The following is a 14184-nucleotide window of genomic DNA, read 5'->3' on the forward strand; positions in this document are numbered from 1 at the left end:
TGCTCACGCTGTCTCTCTCTTTCTCAGAAATAAGTAAAACATTAAAAAAAATATTAAACTTGTAATATCCTATTTGAAACTGACAACTTATATTCAATAGAATTTGTAAATTTTACACTTTAATTTATCTTTCCCTCACATTTTAGGTAACTATTGTTATAATTTCCAAGTCTTTTTTTATATTGTGTAATGAGCAACAGATTACTGCAATTATGTTTATTTTTGTTTGATTGATTTTTTAACATTCAACTAAAGTTGTAAATAAATTAGTACCACTCTTACAATATTGAAGAATGTAACTGGGATTATACATTCACTATTACCAATGATATTTACATTGAATTTTTATATATTTATAATGTCAGTTAGTGTTCTTTTCTTTGCACTTAAAGTGATCTCTATATATCATTTGTTGTAGAACAGGTCTGGTGCTAACGAACATCCTCACTTTCTGTTTGTTAGGGAAAGTCTTTATTCCTCTTTTTTTTTTTTTTTTCCCTAAAGGACTACTTTGCCAGACGTGAACATCTTGTTTGACAATTTTTTCCATGTTTTGAATATGTCATCCTATTCTTTACTGCCCTGAAATGTTTCTGCTATGAAATATATCTATATCTATCTATCTATATTTAATTTTTTTAGAGTTTATTTAATTTTGAGGCAGAGAGAGACAGAACATGAGCGGGGGAGGGGAAGAAAGAGAGGGAGACACAGAATCTGAAACAGACTCTGAGCTGCCAGCAAAGGACCCGATGTGGGGCTCCACCCACAAACTGTGAGATCATGACCTGAGCCAAAGTTGGACGCTTAACCATCTGAGCCACCCAGACCGCCGTGCTGTGAAATATATTGATAGTCTTATGGAGATTCATTAGCATGTAACATTTCTTTTTTCCTTCTGCTTTTAAAATTATTTATTTGTCTTTTACTTTTTTTTTTGTCTTTTACTTTTGACAATTAATTATAACGTGTCTAGGTGTAGCCCTATCTGGTTTCAACCAATACGGTTTTCCTTGGGATTCATGGATCCAAATGTCCATTTCCCCCACCCCCAGATTTGGAAATTTTTTAAACATTGCTTTCAACATACCTTGTGTCCCTTTTTCTTTCTTTTCCCTCTCTGGAATAGCCAAAATTTGAATATTGTTTCTCTTGATTATGTTCCACAATTCTCCTAGACATTATTTACTTTTATCTTCTTCTCCTACTGGGTGAATTTCTATGTCCTATCCTCCAGGTTGTTGATTCTTTCTTCTGCATGATAAAGTCTACTTTTGAAACTCTTTAATTCCTCAGGTCAGTTATATTTTTCAATTCTAAGATTTCTATAAGTTCTGTGTGTGCGTGTGGGGAGGGTTTGATGGTTGCTATCTCCTTTTTGAACTTGTTTAATTTATGCATTGTTTTCGTAATTTCATTTAATTGTCTGTATTTTATTGTAGTTCACTAATGGGATTATTCTATAACAGTTCATAGATTCTCCATTTCTTTAGAGTCAGTTATTGGAGTTTTATTAGTGTCATTTGGTAGTGTCATTAATTACCTGACATTTTGTTCCTTGATATCAGAGCATTTGATTAATTGGCCCCTTTTCTAGGCTACATATTTATTTGGCAGAGACAGTTCTCCATCAGCCAGCTTATAGGATGTTTAGTTGTACTTATAAAATCCTTAAGGGGGAGTGCCTGAGGTCTCAGTAAGCTAAGTGTCTGACTTCAGTTCAGGCCACGATCTCATGGTTCATGAGTTCAAGCCCCACACTGGGCTCTGTGATGACAGCTCAGAGCCTGGAGCCTGCTTCAGATTCTTTATCTCCCTGTCTCTTGTCCTTCCCCCACTCACACTCTGTCTCTCTCAAAAATAAATATTTAAAAAATCTTTAGGTAGATGAGGTCTACTATTATGGTATATTTTTGGATTAAGTAACTGAGCTCTGAGAGTGGGAATCTGGGGGTATTCCCCTGGTTAAGAATGGTTGGATAAGGCTTCTGGCTGTGTTTACTACTGAGATGAGGTTGGGTAGGCTATAGGATTGTCTGCATACTCTGATAAGACTTACTAGATAGTAAGGATTGGGTACTATATTTAATAGTAATCAGGGCTATGAATTAGCTTACCTGCCATGACCAGGCAGCAACATGGGACCCAAAGCCTGTACAATTTGTTTGGGGATATGAATCAGGTCAGAGTGTGCACTTAATTGGTTAAGTGAGGACACTGGTTGTGCTCTGCAGAGATGGGAAGCCACAGGTTTTGTTCTCTGTTTAAGTGCTACTGTATGTACAGCTTTTGAATGGGCTATTCAGATTCTTGTATGTTCTTTTTATGTTCCCTGGTTAGACAAGGTAGAGGTTTATTCAGCAATAAACAGAACTATAAATTAAATTCTTTGCCTGGGTACAGCAGGGGAAGTAGCTCTGAATCTTGAAAAGTTCTTTGATGTCTTAACTCAAATTGACCCATACCCTGTGTTCCCTGATCAAAAAGAGCCCCTATTTTTGCTCTGAAAACGACCAGCTTTGCTTGCCCACCTCTTGGTTCATGTGACATTGGGCTGCACAGCTTCCTGGAAATGCACTAGTCCTTCTTGTCAGTGGGGGGTTGAAAGATACCAGTACATGGGACTATGTCACAGACTCCTTGTCTAGGCAGGAGGGGAAGGAGTATTTCTATGCTAATTTCATTTTCCAGTTTTTTTTTTTAACATAGGAGGTGCTGGGAGCTATTCTTAGCCCTGGTTATGAATTAATCTCCATACCTGTACATAGCACAAGAATGTTTCACATCTGGCACTAGCTTTGCTCTGGGGGAAATGGGTTCTGCCTTCCTGCCTCTCCCCTTGAGTGCTTGTGGGCTGCATTACTTCCAGAAGTTGTTTTCAGCATTGCTGGGGCTTAAAGACATTCTCCACTGCAGATAAGGTTGTGATTTAGCTTCTTGCATGGGTATAAGCAAACCAGGTTCTAGGGTGTGCAAAACTCCTCATCTGATGATCCAAATCAGGCATATCCAAACCGTTCAAAGCTCCTTAGTCAGAATGTGCCCCTGACTTGGTTCTGCAGACTAGCAAAGCTACTGGTTAGGATTACTTCTTTGACTACTGCATATATGAACTTGGTCTGCCAAGATCTATGTACTGGTTGTTGTAAACCCCTCTCCTCTCTTCCATCACAATCAGATGCTCACTGCTTGAACCATGCAGATTCTCCTGCAATCCCCATTGTTCAAAATCAGGAGTTTCCACAAAGCAACCCATAATGCTAAGGTGGGCTGGTTTTCCTCCTAGATTCTTTCCCATTGGAGAAGCCAGAGACTCAAGAGAAACTCCTCAGTGTAGTAATATGCTGGCCTGGGAAAGGGACAATATGGTCAATGTGTAGCCAATTCTCTTACTCTTTTAATATAGTCTGTCTTGGTCTCTGGGGTGTAGGAGAGTGCTTCAGTTTGACCCCAGTGATCTCAGATCCTTTTATTATTTTCAAATAATTGTTAGTTGTTCTTCTGGTGAGGGCAGATGAAATCAGGAACAACTTATGTCACCATATTGGTGATATTACTCCTGCTCTAAATTGTTTTGTGGCTACCATGATGATTTCGTGTAACAATTTATATTTATAATAGTCTATTTTAAGTTGATAACAACTTGAGTTTGAATGCATTCTAAAGCCCTACACTTTTGTTCTCCTCCCATGTATTATGTTTTTGATGTCACATTTTACATCTTTTCATCTATCTTATATAATCTTTAACTAATTATTGCAGTTACAGTTATTTGTATTACTTTTGACTTTTAACCTTTATACTAAGTTTATAAGTGATTAATCCATTATATTTATCATATTTATTTTTATCAGTGTGGTGTATACTTTCATGTGTTTTCTTGTTGCTCTTTTGTGTCTCATCTATTCAACTTAAGGAAGTCTCTTTAATATTTTTTTCAAGGCTTATATAAAGGTGATGAACTCTTTAGCTTTTCCTTGTGTGGAAAAACTATTCATCTCTCTTTAAATTCTGAATGATGACTTTCCCAGATTCGTTTTTCTTTTCAGCACTTTTAATATATCATGCTACACTTTCTGACCTGAAAAAATTCTGCTGAAAAAAATTTGCTCATAGTCTTTTGGGGTTTGTTTTGTAAATAAAAATTTCTTTCTCTTTTGCTACTTTTAAGACTTTTTCTTTATATTTAACTTTTGACATTTTAATTATAATCTGTCTTGGTGTGGGTCTCTTTGTGTTCATGTTATTTGGAAATCTCTGGACATTCTATATCTGTATGTTTGTTTCCTTCCTCAAGTTCAGCCATTATTTTTAAAATGATTTTTTACATTTATTTTTGAGAGAGAGAGAGAATCAATGGGGCAAGGCCAGAGAGAGAGGGTGACACAGAATCTGAAGCAGGCTTCAGATCCTGAGCTGTCAGCACAGAGCCCAATGCTGGGCTTGAATTAATGAACCATGAGATCATGACCTGAGCTGAAGTCGGATATTTAACCAACTAAGCCACCCAGGCAACCCAACAGCCGTTATTTCTTTCAATAAATTTTCTGTCTTTTTCTCTCTTCTCCTTCTGGGATTCTTACAATCTGAAGGTTAGTATGTTTGATGTTTTCTTATAAATTTCTAACCTATCTTCACATTTTCTTTCTTTTATGCAGCTCTAATTAGGTGAGCTCTTCTTCCTTGTCTTTCAGTTCATTGATCCTTTCTTGCTTTATCTACATTGCTAATTATTCCCTCCAATATATTAATCAGTTGAGTTATATTCTTTAGGTCTATGACTTCTGTTTGGTACTTTGTTTCTTTCTTTTTATTATTATTATTATTTTTTTTTTTTGGAAATAGAAAGAGCAGGGTAAAGGCAGAGAGAGAGGGAGAGAGAGAATCTTAAGCAAGCTCCATGCCCAGCATAGAGCCTGATGTAGGGATCAGTCTCACCACTGTGAGATTAAGACCGGGCCAAAATCAAGACTCAGGCAGCCAGGTGAAGCGGCAGTGGCGCGCACGACATCGGCCCACTGAAGCGGCGGTGGCAGCGACCCGGTGAAGTGGCGCCGGGGCCCAGTGAAGATGCAGCTGCGCGAGCGAAAAGCTGCCTGCTGAAGAGGCCGCAGCTGGTAAAACGGTTGTGGCGGGGTGAGGCCACGCGGACTCTGCAGACCTGAAGTTGCTACGTTCCCCAACCGCAACGGGTTGTATTGCTGCTCGACCCCCGCGGATCTGAGGCTACGACACTTTCCCCACCCTCGACTCAACTCCCGGCAACGGGGAGGCAACAACTACCGAAACTGTTAATGGCAGAATAACAAAGCCTCTCAAGAGTAATCAGACTAGAGATTCCCTGGATAACACCACCGTCTTTCTCTCACCTCTCCAACCATATTCCACGCTTTAGCTCTTTGAAAAAAGCTTCTTATCCCTTCTGCCTGTTCATTCTATCTCCAATTTTGCCACATCTCCGCCCTATTGTCTCTCTCTTTCTCTAGGCTCTTCAACAAGCAATGCATGCACCCAGCTATTTAACTGTAGCTGAGAAATCTGGTTATATGATTTAAACCGATATTTGTCTATCATTTTTCTTCTTTCTTCCTTTTCTTTTCTTCTTTTTGACTTTTGTATGTATTTTTGTTTTCTATCATTCGCCTTCCTCCTCTGTCTTTTCTCATTACTTTTTAGTTTTCCCTCTCGGTTAGCATGATTCTTGGATTTGTCTGTGTGTTTGTGTCCCTGTGTTCCCTGGGTGTTTGTCTGTCTGTTTTCATCTCCAGGGCTACCTCAGGAAACAAGCCAAAGTACACATGGTGGAGAGTCCCAAATACCACTACGAGTAGGAGAATAAAATAAACAAGGTCTCAACAAGAGAGACCAAGAGATACAATCCAAAGAACACTTTCTGAAAGGATAGGCCCTGGACAGTCAAAGAGTCTTCTTGGGTACAGAGCGCTCACAGGTGCAGAGAGCATTATAAGTCTTTAAAACTAACAAGAGACAGAAAGCGAACCAAAATGACGAAATGAAAGAGCTCTCCTCCAAAGAAATTCCAAGAAGAATTGACAGCTAAAGAACTGCTCAAAACAGATATAAGCAACATAACGGAACAAGATTTTAGAACAATAATCATAAAAAATTTTTTTAATTTTTTTTTATGTTTTTTATTTTATTTCTAGGAGAGAGAGAGACAGCGTGAGCAGGGGAGGGTCAGAGAGAGAGGGAGTCACAGACCGAAAGAGGCTCCAGGCTCTGAGCTGGCAGTCAGCACAGAGCCCGATGCGGGGCTCGAACCCACGAACCGCGAGATCATGACCTAAGCGAAAGTCGGACGCTTAACCGACTAAGCCACCCAGGCGCCCCAGAACAATAATCATAAAATGAATGCCTGGGCTTGAAAAAAGCATAGAGGACATCAAAGAAACTATGGCTACAACCAACATGGAGAACAAAAATAGACATGAGGAATTAAAAAATGTGATAAATGAAATCCATAATAAACTGGAGGTGTCCAATGCATGGCTCAAAGAGGCAGAAAAGAGAATAAGTGATTTAGAAGACACCATTATAGAAACACAAGAAGTTGACAAAAAAAGACACAAACTGATCCAGGAACATAAGAAGAGTTCGAGAGATCACTGATACAGTCAAACGCAACACTATCCGTACCGTAGGAATCCCAGAAGAGGAAGAGAGAGGGAAAGGTGCTGAAGGACTCCTGAAACAAATTATAGCAGAGAACTTCCCCAACCTGGGGAAGGAAGTAAACGTTGACATACAACAGGTGCAGAGTACTCCCCTCAGACGTAATTTGAATCGATCTGCACTACATATCATAGTGAAAATTGCAAAATATATGGATAAAGAGAGAATTTTGAAAGCAGCTAGGGAGAAAAGGCCCTAACATACAAAGGAAACTTATCAGAGTGGTACAGACCTATCTACTGAAGCTTGGAAGATGAGAAAGGAATGGCAAGAAACCGTGAATGTGATGAACAGAAAAAATATGCAGCCAAGAATCCTGTATCCAGCAAGCCTGTCATTCACAATAGAAGGAGAGATAAAAGTCTTTACAAATAAACAGAAATTGAAAGAATTTGTCACCACTAGGGCAGCCCTACAAGAAATCCTGAGGGGGACTCTCTGAGGAAAGTATTGCAAGGGACGGACACACCAGAGACACCACAACAAGCATGAATCCCACAAAGGACAAAATGACTCTAAACCCACATATTTCAATAATAACACTGAACGTAAATGGGCTGAATGCACCAATCGGAAGACATAGGGTAGCAGAATGGATAAAAAAAAAAAATCCATCTATTTGCTGTCTACAAGAAACGCATTTTAGATTGGAAGATACCCTCAGATTAACAGTAAGGGGATGGAGAAATATCTATCATGCTACGGAAAGTCAAAAGAAAGCTGGAGTAGTTATACTTATATCAGAAAAACTGGACTTTAAGTTAAAGACAATAACAAGGGATGAAGAAGGGCATTACATAATAATTATAGGGTCCATCCATCAGGAAGAACTAACAGTCGATGCACTGAATATGGGAGCACCTAAATATTTAAAACAATCACAAACAGAAACAACCCTATAGATAAGAATGTGCTAATAGCAGGGGACTTAAATACTCTGCTTACACGATGGATAGTTACACCAGACAGAAAATCACTAAAGAAACAATGGACTTGAAGGACACAATCGACCAGATGGATCTGACAGATATATTTAGAATTCTGCATCCTGAGGCCAAGGAATTCACTTTATACTCAAGTGCGCATGGCACATACTCCAAGAGAGATCCCATAATGGGACATAAAGCAGACCTCAATAAATATAAAAGAATTGAGATCATACCATGCACACATTCAGATCATGATGCTTTGAAACTTCAAATCAATCACAGGAAGGAGTCTGGAAAACCTCCAAAAACATGGAGGTTAAAGAACACCCTACCAAAGAATGAATGGGCCAATCAGGCAATTAGAGAAGAAATTTTAAAATATATGGATACAAATGAAAATGAAAATACAACAATCCAAACTCCATGGGATTCGACAACGGCAGTCCTAAGAGGAAAGTACATTGCATTCCAGGCCTATTTCAAGAAATTAGAGAAAGCACAGGTGCAACATCTAACAACTCGCCTAAAGGAACTAGAGACAGAGCAACAAGAGCACCCCAAACCCAGTAGAAGAAAAGAAATGGTAAAGATCAGAGCAGAAATAACCAACATAGAGACCAAAGAAAGAATTGAACAGATCCATGAAACCAAGAGTTGGTTTTTTGAAAAAATAAACAAAATTGACAAACCTCTAGCCAGACTTATCAAAAAGAAAAGCGAAAGCACCCAAATAGACAAAATCATGAATGAAAATGGACTTATTACAACCAACCACTCAGAAATACAAGCAATTATCAGGGAATACTATGAAAAATTATATGCCAACAAATTGGACAAATTAGAAGAAATGGACAAATTCTTAAACACACACCCACTACCAAAATTCACACAGGAAGAGATAGAAAATCTGAACAGATCCAGAACTAGTGAAGAAATCGAATCAGTTATCAAAAATCTCCCAGCAAATAAAAGCCCTGAACCTGACGGCTTCCAAGGGCACTTCTAACCAGACATTAAAAACGGAATTAATACCAACTCTTTTCAAGCTATTCCAAAAAATAGAAATTGAAGGAAAACTTCCAGACTCATTTTATGAAGCCAGCATCACTCTGATTCCCAAGCCAGACAGAGACCCAGCAAAAAAAGAGAACTACAGGCCAACATCTTTGATGAATACGGATGCAGAAATCCTCAACAAGAACCTTGCAAATTGAATCCAACAGCACATATAAAGAATTATCCAGCAAGATCAAGTGGGATTCATTCCTGGGTTACAGGGATGGTTCAATATTCGCAAATCATTCAATGGGATACATCATATCAACAAAAGAAAAGATAAGAACCATATGATCCTGTCGATAGATGCAGAAAAAGCATTTGACAAAATACAACATCCCTTCTTAATAAAGGTCATCGAGAAAGTCGGGATAGAAGGAACTTACTTAAACATCATAAAAGCCATCTAGGAGAAGCCCTCAGCTAACATCATCCTCAACGGGGAAAAACTGAGAGCTTTCCCCCTGAGATCAGGAACATGACAGGGATGTTCTCTCTCACCACTGTTGTTTAACATAGTGCTGGAAGTCCTAGCATCAGCCATCACACAACAAAAGGAAATCAAAGCATCAAAATCGTGAAAGAAGAAGTCAAACTTTCACTTTTTCGCAGAGGACATGATACTCTACATAGAAAGCCTGACAGACTCCACCAGAAGCCTACTAGAACTGATCCAAGAATTCAGCCAAGTTGCAGGGTACAAAATCAACGTATAGAAATCGCTTGCATGCTTATACACCAACAATGAAGCAACAGAAAGAGAAATCAAGAAACTGAACCCATTCACAATTGCACAAAAAACCATAAAGTACCTAGGAATAAACCTAACCAAGGATATAAGAGATCTGTATGATGAAAACTATAGAAAATTTAAGAAGGAAATTGAAGAAGACACAAAGAAATGAAAAAAACTCATGGATTGGAAGAATAAATATACATAAAATGTCATTACTACCCAAAGCAATCTACACATTCAATGCAATCCCAATCAAAATTGCACCAGCATACTTCTCCAAACTAGAACAAAGTATCCTAAAATTTGTATGGAACCGTAAAAGACCCCGAATAGCCAAAGTAATACTGAAAAATAAAACTAAAACGGGAGGTATCACCATCTCAGACTTCAGCCTCTACTAAGAAGGTGTCCTCATCAAGAGAGTATGGTATTGACACAAAGACAGGCACATAGACCAGTGGAACAGAATTGAGAACTCAAAAGTGGAGCCAAAAGTATACAGCCAACTAATCTTTGACAAAGCAGCAAAGAGTATCCAATGAAAAAACGACAGCCTCTTTGACAGATGGTGCTGGGAGAACTGGACAGCAACATGCAGAATGAAACTAGATCATTTTCTCACACCATACACAAAAATAAACTGAAAATGGATAAAGGAACTGAACGTGAGACAGGAAACCATCAAAACCCTGGAGGAGAAAGCAGGAAGCAAACTCCTTGACCTCCACTGCAGCAACTTCTTACTTGACACCTCCCCAAAAGCAAAAGAATCAGGAGCAAAAATAAACTGTTGGGACCTCATCAAATTAAAAGCTTCTGCATGGCAAAGGAAACAATCCATAAAACTAATAAGCAACCAATGGAATGGGAAAAGATAGCTGCAAATGACATATCAGATAAAGGGTTAATATCCAAAATCTATAAGGAACTCACCAAATTCCACTCCCCCCAAGAAAAAACAACCCATCAAAGAAATGGGCAGAAAATATGAACAGACACTTCTCCAAAGACGACATCAAGATGGCCAACAGACACATGAAACGATGCTCAGCATCCCTCCTCATCAGGGAAATACAAATCAAAACCACACTGAGATACCACCTCATGCCAGTCAGAGTGGCTAAAATGAGCAAATCAGAAGACTCTAGATGCTGGCGAGGAAGTGGAGAAACGGGCACCCTACTACACTTGGTCGGAATGTAAACTGGTACAGCTCCTCTGGAAAACAGTGTAGAGGTTCCTCAAAATATAACAATGGAAGTCTCCTGTGATGCAGCAATAGCACTGCTAGGAATTTACCCAAGGGATACAGGAGTGCTGATTCATAGAGGCACATGTACCCCAATGTTCATAGCAGCACCCTCAACAATAGCCAAAACATGGAAAAAGCCTAAGTGTCCAGCAACAGAAAAGTGGATCAAGAAGATGTGGTTTATCTATACGATGGACTACTACATGGCAATGAGAAAAAATGAAATTTGGCCATGTGTAGCAACATGGATGGGCCTTGAGGGTGTTATGCTGAGCGAAATAAGTCAGGCAGAGAAAGACAAATACCATGGTTGCATGTATAGGAGGATTACGAGGAACCTAACTGAAGACCAAGGGGGAGAAGAAGGGGGGAAATATTGGGTGAGAGGGAGAGAAGCAAACCATGAAAGACTCTTGAATACTGAGAACAAATTGAGGCCTGATGGGTGTGGGGGGGAGGGGCGACATGGAGGAGGGGAGAGGGAACATGGAGGAGGACACATGTGGGGATGAGCACTGGGTGTTATATGGAAACCAACTTGACAATAAACTATTTGTAAAAAATTTTTAAAATTAAAAAAAAATATTTCCATCGTGTAAGACCCAATTCAGATGGAATTTCTTAGGTCATGGAAATTTACTCCCAGAACATCAGGAAATCTGCTAGCGTATATTTTCTGAATTTTGCTACCCTCTTTCTTTCTATTTAGTATCCAATTTGAAATTCAACTTCTGCAAACCAGCTGTTCTCTTTTCATTTTATCAATTCTGTACATTAAAAATTCTGCACGTATAATTTACTTGGACAACGTAATACCTATATGAAAAATGGAAACCAACTTTCTATTCCAAAAACAAAATTATGGTTAATGATTAAAACACCAGAGAACCAAAATATCTTATTATTCATTGGTGGTAAATTCTGAACTTTAAGAAATTAACTCTTGCAGAGCCTTAGAAGATAATAGTATACTTTTACTTGTAATTACATATTGAATTTATAATTCACTTAAAGACACAGTATTAGGTCTAAAGAGTTAGTATGATACCCAAATTACTTAGTACTCAAAAGACAAATGAGGCTTTAAATTTATATTATAAACACTAATGTTACTTTTATGATGGGTTATATTCCTGGAAAATGTGCAAAAGAATGTAAGGGGAAATTGATTTTCCCATAGCAGTAATTTTATTGTAAAGAAGTTAAATTTTCAAATAGGAGCATTATGCTTAAGATTTTTATAGAAATTACTACATACTACATAAGAATAATCTCTTTAATTTTTGATATGTGTTGTATCTTTACTCTGTGCTAGTATTTAAAGCTTTCTAAAGGTAAACAGCATAACCAATTATGCACAAACTGCATTTAAGGTAATAGATTATTGCACAATGTTATTATATCTCTAAAAATATCTATCTTCTTTTTACTGAAACTATCAGGCTAAAGAGTCTTTTATCAGGGTTATAAGATCCAGAATGTTATCTAATCAGATTTTGACAAGTATCTTGCACAGATGTGGAGGCAAATAGGTAAAACATTTTATGATAACTTTTTAAAAAGCTGATTCAAGGAGATATATTTTCCTGTCCTATTTGTCTTGGATGATATCTCTGTAATAAGCATACAGATAAATGTTAAGATTGTTGTTCATTGTAATGCCTTAAACCAAACTCACTGATTTATTGAGCTGTTATCTCATAAGATCAAACATTTACCTTTCCACCAGCATTAAACAAGGCATCCCAGCATTCTAAATTCAAGAACATTCGTTCCTTATTTTAATGTCATGTTTTTCTCTCTCCCTACAATAGGGATTCATATGTCAAAAAAAGCTCAAAAATTCCACTTTTATGGTAGCCAAATGAAAGATACATAAATTAATTAGACCACAAATCCTTGCTTGTAGTCAACAACTTCAAAGTAGGTGTTAGTATTTTGAACTGAGATATCTTTTCTCCATAGACAGCAGAATGTATAATTCCAAATAATTTCCTTTCCAAATCATGTCTTTAGAGTGGGACTGTCTAGACAATCATTCTGATAATGCCTCCACTAACTCCAAACATATCTGGAAACCTTTAATCAGTGCTTTCAGATGAAGGTTAATAAAATAAAAGAACACCAGTTTCATTGGGGCACCTGGGTGGCTCAGTTGGTTGAGCATATGACTTCACTCAGGTTGTGATCTCACGGTTCATGAGTTCTAGCCTTGTGTTTAGCTCTGTACAGGCAGTGTGAAGCCTGGAGCTTACTTCAAATTCTGTGTCTCCCTCTCTCTCTGCCTCTCTCCCCTACTCTCTGTCTGTATCTCTCTCTCTTTCTCTCCCTCTCTCAAAAATAAACATTAAAAAAGGAAACCAGTTTCATTAATCTATAATCACAGAACTCTCTTCCTTCTTAGAAACCTTGTCCTTCTTTCTTTTAATTTCTCTTTTTTAAGTTTTCCCTCCTTCTTCTTCCTTAGCCAGTCTGTTCAAATGGATATTCTGAAGATAATCATGTTCCTTCTCCTCCTTGCATGCAAATAAAGACTGTGTTATTTAAATTACAGGCATAAATGATGAGAATGAGGTATTGAGCTTCATACATGCCAACCTGAGAAGCTGAGGATTGCTTATATTGAAATCCTCCATAATGGCTCTGAAATAATTGACATAACAACCAGAAAAATAAAGATAAGGAGATTTCCAGAAAGAGTACATATATTTCTCTCCCATTCATTTACAATGTGATACTATTTTCTCTTTCTAATGAAATTCTGTGAGCCCTACTCACAGAACTTTCTTAATAAACACAAATTTGTTCAGTGTTGTATAGTAATGTGTAAGAAGAAAGATATTCCAAAAAAGTCCCCCCAAATCTGAATTTCACAAGATGTTCATCTTTGAGCTTTTATTTTTTTGCCCATCCCCTTCATAACAACATTTTTATAGATATGTCCACTAAGGCAAGGGGATAAAAGAAATTTTGCACAGTGAAATAAACCATCAACAAAACAAATTAAAACAAACTACTGAATGGGAGAAGACATTTGCAAATGATATATCCAATAATATCCAACATATATAAGGAATTTCTACATATTACAACTTTATAACCTTCTTCTTTCATCTGTTTATGAGTTTTATATAACCTACATTAAACCCTAAAATATATTTAGTAGGAAATAATGAGCTATTTGTGTCTTTTATATCTCTGATCATTAAGACTGTAGATTCAGACAGTATTAGAACAACCTATCTGTTTATCATTTGATACTTTGTAGCTTGAAGCCTGATATGCCATCCCAATAGCCCAGAGTTTTCAGATACTCTCAAGCAAATTATGTAGAAATGGTCTTGGTCTCATGAAGCTTAGCTTTGGTCTGTGTCTTCACCTTTAATGCCAAGTTTAATATTGACCTAGTAAAAGTAGCAACACAAATAGAAGGAATAACTTAAGTATATATGTGTATCAAGAAAAATTTTTGGCTCACCACTGTTTATCCTCAGGCAAGTTTTTCACCTCTCTGAGGT

The sequence above is a fragment of the Hyaena hyaena genome, unplaced genomic scaffold (genome assembly GCF_003009895.1).
Source record: "Hyaena hyaena isolate Hyena2069 unplaced genomic scaffold, ASM300989v1 scaffold_2120, whole genome shotgun sequence".
Lineage (NCBI taxonomy): Eukaryota > Metazoa > Chordata > Mammalia > Carnivora > Hyaenidae > Hyaena > Hyaena hyaena.